The sequence below is a fragment of the Tupaia chinensis genome, unplaced genomic scaffold (genome assembly GCF_000334495.1).
Source record: "Tupaia chinensis unplaced genomic scaffold, TupChi_1.0 Scaffold149807_2, whole genome shotgun sequence".
NCBI lineage: Eukaryota > Metazoa > Chordata > Mammalia > Scandentia > Tupaiidae > Tupaia > Tupaia belangeri.
Genome location: NW_006209652.1, coordinates 616337 through 634784, shown reverse-complemented (window position 1 = coordinate 634784; position 18448 = coordinate 616337). Strand labels below are relative to the sequence as shown.

General features: G+C 36.9%; 1 pseudogene; it reads right to left on the bottom strand.

Moving 5' to 3' along the window:
• LOC102495075 (la-related protein 7-like) overlaps positions 1 to 12620 on the bottom strand; it is a 54897-nt pseudogene extending 42277 nt beyond the window's left edge.
• Positions 12621 to 18448: the final 5828 nt, after the last annotated feature.

Here is an 18448-nt window from a genome sequence, read left to right as displayed (position 1 = left end):
TTGAGCATTTATACACATTCCCCTGGGGTGTTCCTCAAGCTGCTGGGTTCAGTTCCTCAGGATCTGGACCACATGATCAGCCTCATGGGATCCAGCTTCAGTTCTCCCAATCGCTAGTCCTGGTCTAGCCCACCTTCAATTTTTTTTTTAATCCCAATTATTCTTACATTATGAACCAAAGAAAGAAAGATGAAGCTTTGTGATTCACCATGGGACACTTCTTTCTGGGTTTGTCATGCTAGGCAGCACTGGGCAGTCATGGTCGCTGCTTTTGACCTATGAGATTTATCAGCAGGGAGTCAATGTTTTTTTGTTTTTTTTTGTTTTTGTTTTGTTTTGTTTTGTTTTTTATCTCAAGAGACCTTGTCAAATGCCACTCCTGTACCTTGACCTTCTTCTCTATTAACAGTGTCCAGAAATAAAATTCTATATTTCTATACCTCAATCTTCTCATTTATTAACAGTGTCGAGAAAAAATAATTATCCAAAATTGCTATTCTTGATGAACCCACACTGATTTCTAGTTAGCATCATTTTCTTTTTTAGGTACATGACAAGACTTTACCTTCTCTAGGTCATTTGATATGCTTTATAATTTTTTTTTCTTATCTCACATGTCACTCAGAACAAACATAATTAAAAAATAGCTTTTTAGGCATTCTCTGGGAGGAGTACAGTTTTTACCTTGTAAGGCAACCTCTGCCTCTTCCTTCTAGTCCTCATCATCTTTCAATTGTCATGAAAGCCAGAGTGATGGGGCAGAACAAGAGAGGAGAGTAGTGAAAAATAAAGTTGAAGGAACAGGCAGAGCCCAAACCCCCCAAAAGCCCAATTTTCTAAAGATCATTAAGAGGATTTTTTAAAAGAATTTAAGCTGGTACGATCTGATTTTGCTTGATCAGGAAAACCTATCTGATTCAAGAACTGCATCTTCCTAGTCACTCGACTGGTCTTGAGGTTTCCTTGCTAGAGAATGTTGCAGACTGCACTGTCTCAAGGACCTAGGATGATGTTTCCTGATGCTTGGGCATGAGCTCAGCCATGGTCATTTTAAAATGTATTCCCCATTCTGCTCCTCTCTTTATACCAAATGTACTTTGCATTCTGTATGATATTTAATATGTGCATTGCTTTCACAGAAAGAGAAACAAATAGGAAACAAATTCAGACTACAGAAACTGTACCCAGCCATATCCTCCTAATGCAACCATCTGTCTCATCTGACCCCAAGAGGGAATTCTAATAATGTTATCGTTTGATTCCCATTTCAGGCACTTTGCATTTTTATATATGCTAAAGAATTCAGCAAGTCATCCAACTGGCATAGCAATAGGAAAACTTCCTTTAGAGCACAGGTGTACAAGCAAACAAATCCTTTCTGTGCTTGAAAATTGATCCTTCAATATAGCAAACTTCTCAGCAGTGTGCTGAAATGGCAAGACGAGGTGGAGGAGCACATCTGTCAGGTAGAGGGAACAGATGGTGATCACCTCTTCTATCTTCAAGCACAATCAGGAATAGCTACTGTCATCCGGAACTGTATTTTTCCAGCTATATTCCAAAGAAAGCTAGCAAGCAAGCAGTGATGTCTTAGAGTCTGTTGGGCTAAACGAGTGTAGCCAGCTGGTTAGCTCTGGATGCCCCAGAGAGATAACCTCACATCACAGAGGTTGTACAGAGGGCAGTAGGTTGTAAATATTTTGTAAAAGCAAAATGGGCCAGGACCACATCATAGCGGAATTAACATGGATAGTTAAACATAAGTAAATGGTCAAACTCAAACTCTGGGACGTGACAAAGGGTGAGAAATAGGGGGAAACACAGCTATAAAACTAGAAATGGAAATTTATTGACAATGTGTATGATTAAGCCACTATGCGGTATATTCCAGGAAATCACATTTTGTCTGTTGTGACAATGCTCAGGGAAATGAATGTGAATTAATTAATTAAAAATAAAAATTTAAAAAATTATACCTATATATATTTTTTAATTTATTTTTTAAAATTTATTTTAGGGACCATTGCTGTTTCTTTATTTTCTCATGTTCTCCATGTCCCTGCATTGATATCCGATGGAACAGCATAGCTTGTCTTTTTTTTTGGTTTGTTTTTCTTTGTCTTCTATTTAATGGAGTCTTTAAAAAAAAAAAAAAAAAAACTGAATAGAAGTCCAATGATACTAAATGAATCCTCTTTGTGACCAGCTCCAGGCATGGTTTTGCTTTATTCTGCCATTTAAGTCAAAGAAAAATAAAAACAAAAACAAACAAGCAAAAACAAGAAAACTAAGATTCCACACTCAGAACTTAAATCGCTAATTCCCAACGTTCACCTTTTTAAAATACTGTCAAAATCTGAAGCACATATGACTTACAGCAAACAGATTAATAACACAATTTTGTTTAAATGGATTAGATTATTTGGCATCTAGGCCACTTTAACCTGTGGTCCTCTTTAGCAATTCACTCTGTTTCTTAAACTGTATCTTTAAAAAACTCCTGTGACAGACAATCACTTTGATGTGGCTACATCAACCGTTTTCCACACTTACTGCTTTCTTCAGCTAAATATCAGAGCCACAAAAGTTTAACTGCATGCAATGTAACCACTTTGTTTTGCTTCCAAATATTGATAGTACACAGTATAAGCCAAGCAAACAAGCCACATACAGCTTGTTTTTGCAGACACTTCTGACTCTTTTCCTCTGGTTCCTGAATTCCTTATGTATTTCCAAAATGTGTACAAAGGAGCATGATGCGTCACTCCCATTCTGCCCATTTTTTCAATAATGCATCTTTAGCGTTTGGTGGTGATAAATTTAAGACATCCCAAACTTTAATCAACCTCCTTTTTTAATCCTTCAGCTAAGCACTCCACGTGTTAAATGCTATTTGAAATCAGGCCTGTGTTTCGCCCCCTAAACTGGTCTTAAAAGTTGAATTACAGTATTTGCTCCTACAACACAACCAAATCAAATTTTGTGTTGACAATAGCTAACATTTTATCATTTCTAAAGCCTCTTCATTTTCTACATTTCTATCTAAACTTTTGTTACCAGAAATGTGAAAACGCCTGCCAAGTCCAGTTTAACCTAACCCCACAATATTCAGTAAATATAGCTTATGCATTTTATTTATGTTTATCAATATGCATCTTCTATTCTCCTCTCTCTTTTTTTTTTTTCGTTTAAAGAGAAGATAGAATACGTTTTAAAGTAAATTTTTGACTAAGCAGTATTTTCAGGTGTAAATAGAAATTGTTTCTTTTACAGGCATTGTACATTAAAGTAAATTCTGCTGCATTTGAAAACCTGTCAGCTTTATTTTGTACTGGTATTCAGAATCCTCTCCTTTTTGACCAATATTATATAAAGTTCCTCTGGGAAGATAATGTGCATGATTGCAGGCTTGCCTTGTTAAAACCATGGCTTTTTATGCAGTCATGTTTTCACCCATGAATTATGCATGAAAAGGTATCTCATTACATTTCATTTTCTTTACAGCAGCATCCTCTCTTCCTGATGTACTCGGGTCCCCATCAACCGAGCTCCCCTCGCCCTGCAGCTTGGCTCCATCTTGATTCCTTCATAGCGTTTTAGACAAAATGGGCGTGTTTAACTTGTCACCTCATGCCTGGCATAAATTATTCACTGGAGCTTTGCACAGATTTGTGAGATAACTGTCCTGGACTCAGAGAAATTCACTGGCTGTGTGTGGGAATCTGACAGACATCGAAGGCCCTTTCTCTAGCCGTTGTCCATGCAGAAGAGAAAAACTGCCTACACTCCAATACTCAATCTCATTTTAAAGCTTAAAAATTTCCCACTTGCTTTCATAACGTAGAAATTAGCTATAAATATTTGCCACAAGGTTGTCTTTGAGTGTTTTTGAATTTTTCTCAGAACTAAAGGTCAGGGAACAAAGCCCTATTTTTTTTTTTACTTTGTTTTGTTTTCCTTTTGAAATGAAGGTATTGTTCTTCCATACCTGACAAGATGAATTAAATGTGGAGAGAAGATCACAGAATTTAATCAGCATAGCCATTCAGTGTATGTGGTCAGGAACAATCACTCAAACAAGCACATGGAAAACTAGGTTAGTATGTTTGCGTGTGTGTATGAGGATGTATGTGAAAGTGTGTATCCTGGTGATTCCTAACTAAACCTATATTTCCAATTCCAGACATTTTCTTATCATACTGCAGTTAGAAAAAGTAATTAATTTTGTCTGCCTCAAATTATGCCATCACTATCTTAACGTTATAGTAATACATGAGTCAAATAAAAGTAGCAAAAGTACCCCCAAAGAATCAAAATTAATATTGAGTAATGACATAAACAAATTGGCTTCTTATATTTCCTGTCCAATTAAGCAATTTCTTTCCACAAGAGTGATGTAGTTCACTTAGATTAATGCTCCAAGAGTCTAGAAAGTTGGAAATGAAGTGTATTTCTAGACAATAAGAGTATTTATTTCATTGACATTTATTTCTAGGCAATAAGAAAATTGTTCAACTTTTTTTACTTCTTGTCAGAACATGGTCATGGTGAAAAAAAAAGTTCATATTCCAACTGTCATATATTCTCCAAGAATTGAAGCCTTCTCAAAATGAAACCCAAGGAAATGACTCATAAGCTCATTGCTCTAAAAGTAACAGCAGCAGGTTTATGGTTCTGACAATGAGCTTTTGAAATATATACTCTATATGTAGAATCTGGCAGCATGTGAGTTCATTATGAAAGGTTTACACTTTGCGAAGGACCTTCTCTGCTCTCATGGTCCCACTTTTTTCTTTAAAATTATATGCATAATAAATTTTCTAAATATATATTTATACATTCTATATACATGAAATAAATTTCTATAGCTTTTGTGTGTAACACATACACACACAACCTTTCTATCAAGACTCAAATACATTGTCGAGAGATGGATTGTGACTTCTGAAGAATATATGTGATATACCAAAGTCTCTGGTCCAGTTACAATATCAGTTGTTAAGCTCTGGGAACTCATAGGCTTTTCTCTGTAGTCTCATGACTCCAAGGAATCTCTGGAGATCATTTCATATTAATATGAAACACTACTTTTATATTGTCAAAGTAGTATTAATCTGAACAATTACCTGCTTTCATGATAAATATAGCATTTCCTCCCAACTTAACTGCTATTTCTTCCTGTGGTAATAATCCAGCCATAACTTAGATACACATCTACTAGCGACGAACCTCAGTCTGTTTCTATGCAAGCGCAGAGGAAGGAGCTGACATTTGCGATGGATTGCACTTTTCTTTGACAGCTTATCATTTAGCACATGATTGGCATTAGAAGAATGCTATTTAACTATTGGGAGAATGAATGGATGATCTATTATTACAGGTAGCTCCATAGCATGTTGAAAATACACCGAAGATATGAATATAGGTCAGTATCAATATAGGTGGGAGTGGAGGGTGGGTCCAGTTTTGATTTTTTTCTCCCACAGCTTTTCTGTTGTTTCCCCACAATAACCTCTGATTGAGATCCTGGCTGAGGATCTGTTATACCAGTTAGATTTCTAGGAAAGTTATTCAATGAGATAGTTTTTAAAGTGAGGGCAATAGATGATTATTTATATGGATAGCTATGATCAAGCATTGGCACCAGAATTTTTAATATTAAATATCAGCTATAACCTAGATTTAAAATTTCTTCCAACTTCTGTGAACTCTTGCCCATTTTGAGTATTTAAAATTGTTTTCTTTTCATTTTTTAAATTCAATAATTATACATCTTCACAGCATACAAAATGAATTTTCCCAGCATAAATACACTGTATATTAGTGTAGTCAAAGGTATTACCATGTATATTATTATCAACAGATAATTTTGAGTATTATTAAAATCACTGAAGATGACTTAATTGAAATAAAATCTTATCTAAAGATTGTTGTCATATTTTTATTTACATTATCTCTTATAAATGGTTGGTTCATATCCTTCATAATACCCACAAGAGTGGTACTATTTTCTTAGAACAGAAAGCACATCAGTACTTGTGGGTACAGCATACATGATTCACAGCTCTGGATGACTTTATTCCACTTGTTCTGTTTTGTACCCAATCTCCTCCCTTTGAGAGATGTAACAAACATGAAGAGTTTGGGAAGAGAAAGAAATTTTTCACCCTTTCACTCTCACGTATTCATGCCCTGACAGAAAAAAACCTACAAGGTATTTACCTAGGAAAAAAAAAATAGCTTTAAAAGGGTTCTCTGAGTATATATATATATGTATGTGTGTGTGTGTGTGTGTGTATGCGTGTGTTTGTGATACTACATAGTGATAATTTTGTATTATAACAATGACTTGGAAAAGAAGAAAAGGAATGGGTATTTCTCATCGACCAGTCATATGGATAAAATTGCATACATGACTGAGTCCAGAAATACTTAATCATTGGAAAAGAAAATTCTCTGAAATCATTTCAAGGTATACATTTAAGATTTGTGTGTTTTGTGCTGAAAAGGACTCATAAATAAGATATTCTTTTCTTTCACACCGTAGTCTTTAATACTGGCCTCCTACCCAAATATACTTCCTTCTATTCTTGCTCGAGCAATACATAATATTCACACATCTGGACTGCAAGAGAAAATGAATCAAAAAAGAACATTCTACCTAATATTTTGTAGTCTGGGAATAGAGTTGATTAATTAAATGAATGATCTATCAATTATAGGGCAGATTGAGACTGTAATAAAGCCAAAGAAAAGAACACATTGCATAGACCCCATGCTTTTGTTTGGGTAAAATATGAGGTGCCAAGACTCTTATCTTGATTAATTCCAAAATGCTTCTTTCACTTATTCTAGTTCCTCACCCTCTTTTCTAATCACATTGACATGTGAACTTTTTTGTCCCTGCCAAGTGAATTATGTGCAATGGCAATATTAATATATGTGAGGAGAACTGAATCAAGTTGCTTTCAAAAAAAGGTATAGTTATGGGGTCAGAGCACATATTATTTCAAGAAAGCACCATGTGTGTTTGTGATGGGGAAGGTCTACGTACATTCAAATAGGACTAAATCCGACTCGGAAATCATAAAAAAGATGACAATAACTATGCTGTTTAAACATCAGAAACCATCTTTCAATATAGTTTGATATATCACAAAAATTCAAAGTGTTATTAAGAAATATAGATTATTAAACAGATTCCTCAACTGACAACTAGAAGTTTAAAAGAAAATTTAGAAGTTGTGGGTAATATCTAACATAAGAAGAATCAAGGGGGGGAAAAAGACACTTGCAACTTGCCAGTTCTAGTGATCCACATAAGACTAAGCCACATAAAATTGCCTTAAGTTATAGCAAGAGAGAATTTCTATTGAATGTCAAGATATATTTCTCCGTTCTCTGAACTCTTAACAGCATGTATTGCCAGAATCAATCATTTGGGAATAAATCAAATATAACTTTATGACTTTTCTATTGCTTTATTAAAATGTTATTTTGCATCTTATATTGTCTGTTTAGTTTTTCCTTTGATTATGAGCTTGAAACCAAATGTTAATTATTTTATTCTTCACAAGTTATAGTTCAATTTCTTTTACATGTCAGTCTCCAAGGAAATACACTTTAAAAAAAATGATTGATTTGATCTTCACACCAGTGTCTTGAAAAATTAGAGGGGTAAGTGTAGTTTTGAATGATCTAAGATTGTCATGCTTAGACTCAGAGGAATGGATCAGATGATCATTTTGATGACCTAAATGCTGTTTATAATATATAAGGTACGATTACCAGCCCCTATAATAGCCTCTAAAAGAATAAAAATTGAGGGTTAAAAGTGTAATGAAATGCAAATGAAACTGTCTTGAAAACAGACTGCACATTTTATTTGTTTCTCACAGAATCTAGGACACAGGGAGTGTTAATATTAAATACTGTCAACAATATTCTAGTTTTAAAATAATGGTGGGTATAATTCATAGTTTAATTGCACTTACAAGTTTTAAAATGAATGCTACCCCACAGTTTGGAAAGCAATGGTTACCACAGTTCGTTACTCAGTAGAGTTCTAAATATCTCACATTCTCTATTTGTTGTCTTCCCTAGCTTTGCCAACACATTGAATAAAATTTGAGTCTATAGGTCACTTCACATACTTGCTAAATATTCAATTTGACATGAAATATAATTAAGGCTCAAGATTTACTATGAATGCTTTTATCTAAAAGATATCTATTTCTTCCCAAAGATTCCTTTTTAAGAGGAAAAAGTTGAAGATGTTCATAACTTAACGATTTATACAATCCTTTTGACAGTTACTCCATTTCAAGTAGATGTTATTTTACATAGCTCTTTACAAACAATGCCTATTTTGTGTTGCACTTGACGAAATAAGAGAACAGAACAGTCTATGTATCACTGGACTTGAGCAGTTCTCATCCCCTTACATCCACTCATTCTCTACAGGACCTTATACAAGTCACTTAAGCTATTTGGGCTGCAATTTTCTTAACCAAAAGTGAAACTATTGGATTAGAACACCTTTAAGGTCTTTGCCAATGTTAAACTTATAAATCCCATAAATATTCGGAAACTTTGTTTCCTCATTTACGCAATGTGTTTTATGATAACATCTTTTCTTTTGTTAAGTTTGTTTTAAGGATCAAAGTAGTTAAATTATTAATTCTTTTCTGAAAACCATAAATTACCATTGTAAATTATTGTTATTATCATCAGACACAGCAGGTATTAGTAACCTTAGGAGGAACCCAAGGTATCCTGAGAATATAGAGGGATTCAAAAGAGTGTTAATACATTGTGTGACCTGTCTCCCCCTTTATATCTCATTCAGATGAATTTGTCCTTCAGCCAAGGATTTTTTTGAAGACATATTATCAGCAAAATGATAATCAGTCTTAATAATTTATGTCATACATAAGAAGCCTGCAGTGCAACTGATGTCTTGCTTTATTAGATGTTTCTCCATTAACTGAAGTTATTTGGAATGTGAAATTAAGCAACAACTACTGACTGAGATCCTATAATATATAAGCATCTTGCTAAGCACTCCCAGAAGATACTTACTATAGATATAGATCCTATCCTCAAAGACCTTATAATTTGACTGAGGAGAGAAAATAAATTTTGAAAAATTGAATAAATACTAAAAAAAAAAATGGTAGAAAAGATGCTATAAGTCTAATCATTAGGATAAGTCAGGGTAATTTTGTAGGAAACGGTATAGAATTTCAGAGCAGAAAGACTGTTTTAGGTTGGAATGATGTGTTCATCTTCATACATTAGAAGTGTATTGTCTGTGAGTAGAATTGACTAAGTGCCACAAATACTTCAAATATTCTCCTACCTTCTTTAGCCTTATTTTCAGTTAGGTCGGAACCAAAAAACCACACTAGATTATGAGAAAAAGTAACCTTATTTTTTAGGTCGGGGCAGGTAGGTGTCCTTGGCCTTCTCCAGCATTCTCTCTCCTGTCCTGTGGCCATAGAAGTCACGTATTTCTGTATTTCTGCCAATGGTACAACTACAGACTGGGGGAGAGCTACTTGAGACACCTGATCCACCGGATTTTTACCTGAGGGAGATAGAAATCTTGGTTGTGTTAAGTCACTAATATTTTGTGTTTATCTGTTGCAGCAAATAGGAGGAATTACTCCTAACACAATAGATGAATACAATTTAATTAGGTAAAGAGAAAGCAGAAGATATAAAGGCTTTTGGAATCACATAAACAATGAATGGTACTGGAAAACCTAAAAGTATTGCTCAGGAATGATTAAAATGTACACTCACACACAACACATGAACACATACACCATTGACTGAAACAGAGAATATAAAAGATAGAACATTTTAACCTGAAACAATGAATTATGATAAGCTATGAAAAGTTAATTAAAAGATGAAGAAGCATGGATTTTATTCTATGGACTCTAGGCAAGAATGAAAATTCCTGGGGCCAGCAGGTGGCATGGTGGTTGAGGTGCTGGACGCTCACATGGCCGACTGAGATTCAAGTCCCAGACCTGGTGGCTTGCTTTCTCACTTCTCTCACTTTCTCTCTCTCTCTCTCTCTCTTTTTCTGTTTGTCCCAATTTGGTTCAATTAAAATAAATAAATACATAAATAACACTTCTTTAAAAAGGAAAGTACCTTCTAAAAAAATGAAGATTCTTTGATAGTATAGAGAAGTTTCCTTTGAAGAGGTGATAATTTTTGGCATGTTGGAAATAAGAATGGTTACAAAGAGAAAGGTACAAAATATGAATATAAAAATATTTCTAATTGCTACTCCATATGCATTTAATATTATGTTTATGTGTATGTGATATTGACTGATAACTGTATTTTAAAATAAAATTTCTTAAGAATAATATGGAATACTATATCAAAAGTAAAAATATACTAAAAGCATAAAAAAACATTTTCAGATTTCTTTTTCAGGAACAAAGGTATTTCTTTTATTTAAATGTAGGTTCTGAAAAACAACTTGCTATACAATACTCCCAAAATAAAAATGGATTTCCCAAGGACAGCTGGAGTGCTCAGTGAAATGCTGAGAGTTGAGCTGCGACTCTGCTCGGTCATTTGCAGAAAGTCTAATGTGCTTACTTGCTCCTTGAGCCTTTTTCCGTCTGATCTTCTCAGCTTCGGTGATTAACTCCTTAGTGCCTCTTTTCTTTCCCCAGGGCTGAGTTTGGCCTATCAACCAAAATCTGTCAATATCTCTGTTCGTGATCCTCGGAAAGGATCTCCAGTGTCCAAGCCATGTTTCTTTTTCGCTTCTGCGAATGCATTTACCACTGAGCGTGCATCCTCAGTGTTTTAAATCTGGCATGGCACGCCGCCTCTGTCCAGTAGGTCTACACAAACGACCTCAGAGATAGCGGCCAGGGCATCGCGGGCCTTGCTTCCTGCCGGGCAGGGGTTCCATGCTGAGGGTCTTCCCGATCACCCCGCTGAGGAACTATGGCCCAGTCGTATTGGCTTTCCCCTGGGCGACATTCTCCAGCGCCAGTTTTTTCATTTTTCATTCCAGACGCATTAGATATGCTCCACTGTCCACTGTCTGTTTCCATTTCTGACTCCAATTTTATTTGGGCTATTGTTTTTTTTTTAAGAAGCCATGCTGGCTTTTTGTAGTGCTAAATGCTCTTTTTTTTCAGATCCGTCCACTCAGGCTTGGACAGCAGGCGTAGCGGTCTGACCTCCTCCTCCATCCTGTGGCTCTCTTTATGCCTTTTGTTCTGTTTCCTCTTGGTTGTTAAGAGAGAACCATCTTTGATATGGCCGGTATCCTTCTCCTCTTCAGTGGAGACCTCCAAGTCTCTGCTTGCTTTGGAGACCTCTACAGCTTCTGTTTCAGTGTCCTTCTGAGCCACTTTCTTTACTTTTGACCCGCGAGCCAGGCCCACTGCGTCTGCGGAGCTGCTTCTTTTTGCTGTCCTGACGTCAGGTAAACTGGACCCTTCAGGTCTCTCCCGTTTTTTCTTCTCTTTTTCTTTCTTTCTTTCTTTTCTTTTTTTTTTTTTATTTTTTGAGAGTTGCTTTTGGGGTTCAACATTTCCCACTTCCAATCCCTCAGATGTGGTCCTGGGTCTTTGGTTTTACAGACATGCTGCGAGTCCACACTTCCTTCCTTAGCCTGGGCACTGTCTGCCTTCTTGACCGGCCTTTCTTCTTTTTCTTCTCTTCGGCTCCCCTAAAGGCTGGAATGGGCTTATTTTTTTACTGTCTTCGGCAACATACTCTGTTTTCTTGGTGCTTCTTCTGGTGGGTTGTTGAGAAACTCAATTGCTTTTGCTGCTTGTTCTTCCACAAATGCAAATCCCTTCGCCTCTCCAGTAGACTTGTAATGTGATATACTTACATAAACAACATTGCCATATTTCCCAAATACCTTTTCAATCCAGCTGTGGTCAACAATTTTGGGAAGTAATTCCACGTACATGGTCCGCTCATCTTCAGCCTTGGGTCTTTCATCCAGAGGCTGCTTTCTCAGATCCTGGTCCCTTCGAAATCCAACTCTACCATATAGCTGAACTTTTCAGTGCTCAGGCTATTAATTTCCAATCAGTAGTCAGTTTTTTCATCTTGTTAAAAGATACGAAAAGTGATATATCCACATATCCATCTCTAGATTTCTCCATCTGCTATCAAAAGGGCTTGTCCTGGGACCAGCAGTTAGCGTAATGGCTATGTCGCTGGACTCCCACGTACTCGACCGCGGTCCGCGTCCCGGACCCGGTGGCTTAAAACTCACACCAGGCGTGTGTGCGTGCGTGCCCAAGATCCCGAGAGGAGAATGAAGGAGAAGGGATTGCGGCGTGACCATCCCCCTGGGGGGTGATTTCTCGTTTTCTGTCTCTCTGTCTCTCTCTGTCTGGCGAGCGCACGTGCCCTATAGGGAAAATCTCTCTTTAAAAAAAAAAAAAAAAAAAAAAAGGGCTTGTCCTTGTGGAGACTGGCATCCCCAAAACAGAAGTCCCCATGCTTAGCAATATCTGCAAGCACCTAACTCCAGACCGTTTCTTTGTTCCTACTTCTTTCTTTTCAGTGCTTTCCTCTTCAACTGCCCTTTCTGGATTTCCACTTGGAATTTCCATCCCTGTGAAACATTCCTTCCCCAGGGTACAGGGCAGAGACTGTTCCTTGGCCATTCCCACCTCCTGGGCTATAGAACCATGGTCACTCACTCCCGTGTCATTGGAGGCCAGATTTCTTTTTTCAATTTTCCAGAAGATATGTGTGCTTCTCAGAGAGAAAGAAGAAGAGGAAATGTGAGAAAGCACCGCCAGGGGTTTGGTCATGCAAGAATCTCTTTTTCTCCATCTCTCCCTCCTGTCATGCTTCTCAAGTCACTGGGTCCTGTACTCAAACCACACAGTTGGATTTTTGAGATCCAGTCACCTTAACCACTGCACCAGGGGCTGGTCCCATTTTCACAGGATTTTAAGAATTTCAATAATACCTACCTGTAAGTAAGACATATGCCATTGTGAAAAGAAGTGAATTACCTAATAAATATCCACCAGTATTTTCTCTAAACTAAATGGGAATGAGGTGGGGAAGGATATGCTTTTCTCAAAATCACTACTAGAGTTCTAAAAAGATACTTTATTTTCTTGGCTATTATTATATATACTCCTTTGAGGGGAGAAATTAGAACAGGCAGAATTTTGAATCTCCTTGCCAATGAGATTCATGGTTTCCACTAATTCAGGAGTTGACATAATCTACCTAAAATCATCCTAATTACCTACTCACAGTTTCAGCTCCTTTAAAACAGTAATATTCCTTACAGATGTGAGTTCAGTTCAGTATTTTTATTATTATTATTTTTATTGGCAGAGAATCTGCACTTGCCAGAGAAAGAGAGAGGAAGGGAGAGAGTACTGCCCAGTACACACATCCCAAGGAGCATAACACAATCCCTCCTCTTCCATTCCACTTATGTCAGGATGAAGCTGGCATGTCCAAGTGCCTGGTGTGGTTTTCTAGTCGCCAGGTCCAAGATTCCAATCACAGTCATGGGGGGAATGCCAATCACAGGCAGGGGGGGGGGGGGTCCAACTTCATTAACCACTAGGCTATGGGACTGGCCCAATTTTTAATTATATTCTGTCGAAATTTGCACATTACCTATAAGGTAAATACACACGTCCACACATAAACAAACACTGGCACATTTTAGTGTACCAGAAATAGAACTAAGGCAATTTTTGACATCAAATAATATTCTGTGTTTGGTGTACTTAGGTGTTCATATGAAATTTCTAAAGCTATCATAACATCAATTCCCTCATTATCGTTCACTTAACTCTAAAGTAAGGATATAATCTGTGGGGCCCAGCATGGTGATTGGGGCACTGGACTCCGACATGGCTGATCACAGTTTGAGTCCTGGACCTGGTGGCTTGAAAGTCATGTCAGTTGTGTGTGTGTGCACCCAGAATCTCAAGAAGAGAATGAAGGAGAAGGGACTGCAGTGTGGGAATTTTTTCTTTCTTTCTGTATGTCATTCTCTGTGTTTCCAGTGAGCACATGCACCCTATATCAAAAATCTCTTTAAAAAATACAATTTATATTTTTTTCCAACTGTATCCAGGTTGATTAAAGATACTCTTCATAAACTATCATGATATTTTAGGCAGGAAATGCTCCGATGAGTGTTAATAGTGTACAGCATCTTACAAACTCCCTTCTTCAATGGACTACCAAAATCAGAAAGCCACTATAAAACCCAGTGAAGTCTCCCTCTGATGCTTTTAACAGGGAAAGTTTAAAATGAGGATTGAAATTTTTTACAAGGTGATAGCACTGCTTTAAAATTATGGACCAGGACGAGCAGATGGTATATTGGTGATGTCGCTGGACTCCTATGTAGTTGACCACAATTCAGCTTAAAACTCGTGCCACGTGCATGTGCGTGCATGCTCAAAATCCCGAGACGAAAATGAAGGAGAAGGGATTGAGGCGTGGTCATTCCCCAAGGGATTGATTTCTCACTTTCTGTCTTTCTGTCTCTCTCTCTGTGTCTCTCCATCAAGTGTACAGACCCTATAACAAAAATATCTCTCAAAAAATTGTATGGATCTCATTGTAGTTCCACAATATGAACACCAGAGCCACCACAGCACTTATGAAAGTACATGCTGCTATTTCAGCTTTGTTCCTCAAAGGCATGTTTACCTTCCCTATTGAACTGGAACTTGTTCATACTTCGTAACTATTGAATACGTTTGTTCAGAGAAAAATCCAAAAGTGTTGTATCAGATGACATAAATATCTTAAGTATATTACCTTCACAAATCTACTTAGCTGGACTTAGCAGCATGCAAAAGCTGATCATTTGTTTCTACTATTCAGGTGTGTACTACCACAGAACAAACTTCATAGCTTTTAACACTTTCTCCTATTTGATTTACACCACTTCATAAACTCACTAAGAAAAACACAAATCTGAAGCCCGCCGGGGATGGTACAGTGGTAATGCAACACTCCACAGTGCTGAGACCTTATGGAAGGGCCTGAGTTCACATCCCAAGGTCTCCCTGCGAATGGCCAGTGCATGCACACTTGGCAGTTTCCTTGGCTAGCCAAGGTAGAAGTACAAAAGCCAGGGAGAAGACCATGCTGGGGATTTCTCTCTCTCTCTCTCTCTCTTCTTCCTCTCAAAAGAGATAAAAAGATTTAAAAATCAGTCATGTTTTTATGTACACCTATTTGTGGAGTTTTAAGATAGTTAACATATTGACTATGTTATTTATAAATTTGAGAGAAGTAAAATTTCCAAAATTGCCAGTGGACTCTCAAAATACTTAAAATGAAAACCTGTGATTCTGAAAGTAAGGTAATTAAGCTAGTAGAATACTGTTGTGATTAGAAAGTTGAAAAAGGCTTAAATTCAGTTTGCTGGGGAACCAGAGATGCTCGAACCTCATTTCATCATAGAATGTAAAGGGGTGCAGGAAGTAAGAAAGAAAACCTACTACAAAGACTGCGTAAGACAAATGAGCAGGTTTGTAATGTTCTCTGAGGAATTCGATGAAATGAATGCATTAAATATTTTCAGAAGCAGTTAGAGCTGACACCTGCTGTTCAGTAGAGTGGATGGTTTGAAGCCTTTTACCTCCTTTTCAGTAAGCTGAAGAAGCCTGATTTCTAATTAAAATCAAAGCATTTAAAACATTCAACCAGACTGTTTGAAGACTGTATAATGTTTAAAATGGGCTAATTTTTTTATCAGTTTAAAAAAATAATCAAATGTTGTTGAAAAGCTCTATCAACTTAACAGTACCTCATTTTTGAAAAGTATCCTGTTGTTTATAATTAAAATGTGGATAATATATTCACTGAATTTAACACCTGAAGAGAATGTTTCATTAAATTGATATATAGTTTAAACCTTTTCTTCCAATAATAAATGAGACAAGAATTAGTAAATTTAATGGTTATTTAGTTTCATAGAAAAAAAGAAAAGTATGTGTAATACACACACACACACACACACACACACAAATGATAATACACATTTAGTGGTCCATAGAGCAACAATGGAAATAAAAGTAAGCCAAATAAAAATAAGCCAAATAAAAAAGGTGTCAAAAAATTTCCAATTATTCTTAACTCAAATATTTGGTCCACCATATAACGAAATATATAACTTTGCATAAGCAGCAACTGTAATTATAATCTAGAACTTCATTTTCTCCAAATAAAGTATATCATTCACCAACTTATAATAAATTTCAAAATAATAAATACGTAATGCGCAAATGGCACTACTGCTTAACTTTTCCTTCTCAAAAGGAAAAGTTTATTTGGCTTCTATGGTATCCTTCACTCCCATTTCCTCTAGTATTCATTTTCTCAGGCTGCATTAACAAAATAGCAGAGTCTGAGTGGCTTAGCAACAGATTTATTTCACACAATTCTGGAAAACAAAAATCCAGGATCAAGGTGACAACTGTCTGATGAGGACTCTTTTCCTGGTTTTCAGATGGCAACGACTGCCTTCTTGCTGTGTTCTCACACCGTGGAGAGAGAGTTCTGGAGTCTCCATTGTGCGAAGAGGATGGGAGATGGCAGAGAGTAAGAGGAAAGGAATCAAGGAGAAAAATAGGCAAAACATTTAAGGGACACAGAAACGGAGGACTGTCTGTTGATGGTAACATGTATGATACCTTCAACTGGACTGGTGTAAAGTATATTCATGTTGGGTAAATTCATTTTACAAATTGTAGTCATGTACTGTGATTGAATGTATAAAATAAATTAAAATCATAAAAATGGGCATCAGCCCTATTGGATTAGGGTCCCAGCATTTTTACTTCTTGTAACCTTTATAACTTTCTTAGTGCAGTCAAATACATGGAAGTCCAGTGATGTAACCATTATGCCGTCTGCTGGTTTCAAATATCTTTTTTATTTAATTCAGATAACTTTATTTAAAGAAAAAAAAATTCTTAACATTTCATTTAGTTGAGAGACCAGCAGATGGCATAATGACTGCATTGCTGGACTCCCACATAGTTGACCGTGGTTTGAGTCCTTAATACTTATGCCAAGCTCATGTATGTTTGTGCCCAAAATCCCAAGAGGATAATGGAAGAGAAGGGTTTGGGGCATGGCTATCTCCCTTCGAGGTGATTTCTTGCTTTCTGTCTCTCTGTCTCTGTCTCTCAGGCGAATGCACATGCCCTACAGCAAAAATCTCTCTCTAGAAAACAAACAAAACTGTATTTAGTTGAGACTCTTTTGTTATAAAAGAATTAATATTTCTTTTCTTCCTTTTTTTTTTTAGGTTTTTGGCATAGAGTAAGTGTGCTTACCAGAGAGAGAGAGAGAGAGAGAGAGAGAGAGAGAGGCAGTGAAAGAGAAAGTAAGAAATCATCCCTCAGCAGGATGGTCACACTCCAATCTCTTCTCTTCTACTCTTCTCCTGGGATTTTGGGCATGCACGCACATGCACCATGATTTTCAAGCCACCAGATTTAGGGCTCAAACCATGGTCAACCCAATGTGGGAGTCCAGCACGTTAACCACCATACCACCTACCAACCCCAAGCATTAATATTTCTATGTAAAGCAGATGTATTTCTAGGTTAACAAGACCAGATATAACTTTGGAATTTAATCATTAAACAATTGATAAAGAACGAAGAGAAAAATGGGTTATTTACAGAAAACAATGTGAACAAATGTACTCCAAAGTACATGTTTGGTGATAGAAAATACTTCTGTACATCCTGGCATGCCGTGGTCCAGCCTCGGCATGGGTGGGTTATCTCGACGAAGGTGGCGAAGGTGAACAGAAGACAGAGGCCTCGATGCCTTTTTATGCACGTCCTATGCCGGACACCTCTCAGAGGTGGCCCTCTGAGGAGTGACAACTGCTAGGAATTATCGTGCCTTTTTATTGAAAATGTGTTATAAGTAAATGGGAGAGGGGCTAGTGTTTTAATTAACAACTCAAAGTTTTTAACAATAAAGAACATAGATTCTATTTAGGGTTTGATTAAGGGTGGGTCTAGTGCAGTTCCTATTTAGGGGTGGATTAAAGGTGGGTCTAGTGCAGTTCCTCAATTGTAGGTGGGTCTCCATGGAATGTGGTTTTGGGAAAGCGGTTCCGGAAAGCGGAGATGATTATTAGCTGATGTGGCGTAGCAGCCATCTTGTGATTACTGGGAATGGTGCTGAGAAAAGAAAATCTCAAGACTATTTACATAAAGAAAGGATTAAGTTTACCTTAAATGTATTTTGAAGGGCCTTCTAAAGGTCAAGATTACTTTTGCCTAGAAAGAACTTCAGCCCACCCTCTATTGTGACCATGGAGATAAAGCATTGTAATTAATAGTAAGTGATTAGAGCAAAGGGGAGCGGTCGGTTGGGGGACTTCCTGGAAGATTTTATCGTACACTCAGGATGTATA